Below are 5,121 nucleotides of genomic sequence, written 5' to 3' on the forward strand. Positions count from 1 at the left end.
CTAATGCCTTATCACCTTAAATTCGTTCACCCTATATTTAAGATAATCCTTACCTTATTTTGTAACTATCACATAATTACAAATCAGCCCCTCTAGTTTAATTAATTACACTTGATCACAAAATTAATTCCTAATTAATTATTGACCAATATTAATTAAACAAATATGATTTCTCCTTTAATATATTATTCTTATAACATATTAATAAATCATAATAACCTCTCTCTCTTTATTTATTTCTCCAATCAAGTTGCTTTGGTGAAGGCAACCCAAAAGGACCATGCACCATCGGGTCAAGTACATACCAAAATAGTTATGGACTTAGACACTAATCCAACACCTTCATCCCAAAATCCTAAGACTAGGTAAGTTTTCGATTTCTTTTACTCACTCGATTTCTACATTTGATGTCTGCTCGGTTTGATCAATTTCCTAACAACAATTCCGACAATCGATTTTGTACTGTAACTTATTTATTGAAATGTTTGAATTGTATTTTTTATTTTTTTTTTTTTTTATTTTTTTTTTTTTGCATTAGTCTACTTTGTATCTATTTTGGTTTAGTGAAATTAGAAACCATAATCATGCATATGAAAATTAACTTGAATGGACGAAGATGCCCTTCCTATTATACCATACTTGATTATGTTAAGTGATGAAAACTATCATTTGAATAGACTACTCTTTCTTGTCTTGTCCTCAATTGTTCTTGCCATCTTTCATTTTTTTTTCTCTAATTGCTCTACTTATGTGTTATAGTTAAATTGGCATTTTATCATCGACAATGTCAGTTGCTTTAGCTTAAAAGACGGTAGAGGGAATGTAGGGATTGTAAAAGGCAAATGGTGTTATTGTTTTTATCATTGGAGATACTTTTAACTCCTTGTGTTACCCATTTTACCTTTGATGCCGCTGATAACATCTAGTCTTCCACAAGTGTTCAAGACAAATGGTATTATTAGAAAGTGAAGTTGACTAGATAAGACAAATGTAATCTTTTGGTTGTAATTTAACTGCATATAATCTTTTTTGTTGCAATTTACCTGTATATATGTAATCTTTTATGTGCGTTTAACTAGTTCCATGTAATCTTTTTTGTTGTAATTTAACTGCATATATGTAATCTTCTTTTTATTATACGTGAATCTAGTTGTTTTCAATATGTTTATGTGGTTATATATGAATCTATTTGTATATGTTCAAATTTCTTTTGTTCTAACTGTTAATATTTTTAATTGTGGTTTGTTATATCTGAATCATTTTGTTTTGATTGTTTATATAGTAGTATATAAACATTTACTTTGTAGTGAAACTCACGTTCAACATCCCCGACAAAATGAGTTTATGAGTAAAAGATTCTATTTTGCTGTTTGGTGTCATTTTAAAAAGCAAAAAGATTAATGGAATTGATGTCGTCATATGTCATTATTGCCGGAAACAATTGAGTGGAAGAAGAAAGAATGAACGTTTAGGCCGACGGAGATGTGGTCTGTACCCGACGGAGATTTTTTCACCCAACCTTCCGGGGATTAGGCCGGTCAGGGGCGGGAACGCGTATGGGGATATGAGATCAGGTATGAGGATAGAGACTATAGTCTCCACCAATATCCATTCCCATTTACATCCCTAACTATACTAACACATGGTTCGATATATTTATTTTGAGGTTATGAAGTTACATTTATAGTGGAAAAGAAAACGGTAGTGTCATCAAGAGCACCCATGTGACACAACTTTATAATAAGAACTCAAGTCCATAAACCCACACATGAGAATCTAAATAAGTCTTAGTAGAAACATTAAAAGACAAGCTAACCAAATTTCCAAACATCATACATGCAAAGAATGATATGTCTATATTAGCCTGGTACTTATAAAATTATATAAAATAATAATTAAGAATAACCAATATAGTAGTTTGCCAACAAATTTAGTAGTTTGCCATACACATGCACAAAAAAATAATAATTAAACACCAAAGAAGCTCAAAACACATAATTAATTAAAGTTTGGGTAAATTACACCGTTGGTCCCTCGTGCACATGCCAGAAAGCATGTGTAGTCCCTATTTCCAAAATTTAACTCGTGCAGTCCCTCGTTGTTATTTATCTTGCATGGTTAGTCCCTATGCACGTTAACTGTTAACTTCTTCCGTTTAAGCTACCCACGTGCCTTGCACGCAGGGGCATTTTCATCTTTTTAGGGTTTGTATACATGAACCAGTATGGTGCGACTTCGATAACCGATCATTTCTGATTTCATCCTCCGTCGACCCTTAGCATTGCACGAGAAAACCCTAGTTTTCTACGATGGTGAACTGGAGGATTAGGCAAGAATGGGAGGAATACAATCTCCAAAGATCATACGGTAAAATTTTCTACATTTTCAGTTGATCATCCATTATACGTTCCTAAAACGTAATTTTTTTTGGGTTCGCAGCTGACAATCCATGTATGTTCTCGATACGATTGAACTATGGTGGAGTTTTTACGAAGTTTCCAGGCCGCAAATACATAAAGGGGAAGATGAAATATATTGATGGCATTGATAGTGACTTGTTCTCAGTGCATGATATGGACGAGATAATGGAATTGCTTGGTTGTGTGGAACCAGGTAAAAGTATTTATTATCATTTCAAACGACCAACCTGGGATTTAGATTTTGGGTTGTATGCTTTGGGTTGTGACGAAGATATAAACTACTTTAGGTCATACGTGTATGAACACAAGGTGATAGAAGTGTATACAGAGTTTTGGGAAACCAAGCTCCATACGTATCAAATGTCCCCAAACCCTGCAAAGATAAAGATACACGAAATTCCTGAGTCCCTTTGTCGTAAAAGCTTGTTATTGACATGGTCAAATTCAGGGGATTGTCCTAGTGAAGAAGCCCCTGTTTTTGAGAATGTAGAAACTATGGACGAACCCCCTAGTACATTACTTGAAACAACCTTGGAACAACCCCTTGTTACATTGAGTGAAACAGTTGAGTCAACCCCTGCCTATATACCAAGAATTGAAAGCCCTTTGACTGAACCAATGATAGGAAGCACATGTCCTAATGTTGATGGTTGGGATGATACATTTGAATGGTCTGAACCTTTTGGTGGGACTCCTATGGAACAAGATGAACCAAATAGTGAAAAAGCAGGTGAAGACAGTCAAGCTAGTAAAGACAGTCATGATAGTGATGACACTGAAGATAGTGAATATAGTCAAGATAGCGATTACATAGTTGATGAAGATAATTTGTTAGATGATCCAGAGGTTGATATGAAGAACTTTCACCTCAACATTGACAAAGAGGTGGAGTGGGTTGGAAGTTTTCCTGATGATCGAGATGAAGCAGTAGAAGGTGATGAAGAATTAGAGGTTATAAACACTGAAGAATTTGTATATGCATCTTCATCAGATGAGGGTGAAGCTAGTAAAAAAAGGAAGAAGATAAGAGATTTACGAAGAGCACATAAGAATGAAGCAGCTGCTGTCAAATATCCATTTTACATCCACCAGACTTTTAGCACAGCCAAGGAAGTTAAACAACAAATTTATCTTCATTCCATACAGAGTAGAAGGGAGTTAGACTTCGTCAAGAATGACAAAAATAGGATTAGAGTGGTTTGCAAAGGGACAATACCAAACCTTGGGATATTAGAAACAGGTGGGACCAGCAAAAGTAATGACAAAGTGGGACCAAGTCAAAAGAAAAAGAAAGTGAAAGATGGTTCTATTCATAAATGCCCATGGGTCCTACTAGTGAGTAAGTGGAAAAAAGACATTAACTGGACTGTTAAGACCTATGAAAAGCAACATACGTGCCTTCAAACAAGGAAAATTAGGGCATGTAACTACAAGTTTCTCTCTGAACAGATTGTTGACACAGTGGAGGCAAACCCAAAAATACCACTTAGAGCATTACGTGAGATGCTTGAGAAGAAATACCAACTTGGATTGTCAGACATGAAAGTTCATAGGGCGAAAACGAAAGCCCTGGAATCAATTAGGGGAGATTTTGCTGCTCAGTACTCATGTCTAAGAGACTACTTACAAGAGGTGCAGAGTAGAAATCCAAACACCACAGTCAAACTTCAAGTGCAAAGTGAACCATGTTATGCATTTGAGACCAGGGTATTTGAACGAGTATACATTTGTCTTGGTCCACTGAAAAGTGGATTTGCAGCAGGGAAAAGAGATTTACTAGGGCTTGATGGTGCATTCATGAAGGGTCCATACCATGGTATGATCCTGACAGCAGTGGTATGTGCATAATCATATTTTAGTATTTGATTAATGTTTGACCATAGTTAATTGTTTGCTTATTACTGTGTTTGACATGATAATTCAGGGTTTAGATGGGAACAATTGCACATACCCTTTGGCATATGCAGTTGTTGAAGCAGAGAACTTTAATTCATGGACCTGGTTTTTAACTAACTTAGGAGATGATCTTGGTTTGTATGCAAACTCCAACTTCACTTTCATATCAGATAGACAGAAGGTAAATAAATTTCTCCATTCATTTTCACATGCATGTTTTACAATTCAATAAGCAACTTCACTCTTTTGATGATTTAGGGGTTATTGCCTGCACTTGAGAAACTTTTCCCAGCAGCAGAGCATAGATATTGCCTAAGGCATCTTCATGAGAACATGAAACGTAAATGGAGGGGCAAGGAATTCAAGGATTATCTTTGGAAATGTGCAACATGTACCACCATACCACAATTCAACAGTGCCATGGAAGAACTAAAGAAACTTAACAGTGAAGCATATGACTGGCTTAATTCTATTCCACCTAAGCACTGGTCCAGATCCCACTTCTCAGGTATATAATATTATGTTTATAAGTGTATAATTTTTAAATATAATCTAATACAGTTGTGTTTTATTAGGGAGGGCACATTGTGATGCTGTGTTGAATAATATGTGTGAGAGTTTGAATAGCAAGATAGTGAAGGGTCGTGATAAGCCAATTATCAGTTGCTTGGAGTTTATTAGGGAGTATATCATGAGGAAAATTGTCATGGTTCAAAAAGAAATTGATAAAGCTAATGGCCCATTAACTCCTACAGCCACTAAGACCCTTGAAAAAATTAAAGAAAGGGCAGCACAGTGTAGGGCA

The 5,121-nt window shown here is 35.5% G+C and overlaps 1 long non-coding RNA gene across 1 annotated transcript; it reads left to right on the forward strand.

Annotated features, from left to right (window-relative positions):
- Nucleotides 1–4,079: 4,079 nt before the first annotated feature.
- On the forward strand, nt 4,080–4,683 carry LOC145038724 (uncharacterized). Its single transcript, XR_013679520.1, has 3 exons — nt 4,080–4,256; nt 4,345–4,497; nt 4,575–4,683. It is a non-coding gene; the product is annotated as an uncharacterized LOC145038724 (long non-coding RNA).
- Nucleotides 4,684–5,121: the final 438 nt, after the last annotated feature.

This window comes from Lactuca saligna, chromosome 4 (assembly GCF_052625555.1).
Source record: "Lactuca saligna cultivar CGN05327 chromosome 4, ASM5262555v1, whole genome shotgun sequence".
In the NCBI taxonomy this organism is placed as follows: Eukaryota; Viridiplantae; Streptophyta; class Magnoliopsida; order Asterales; family Asteraceae; genus Lactuca; species Lactuca saligna.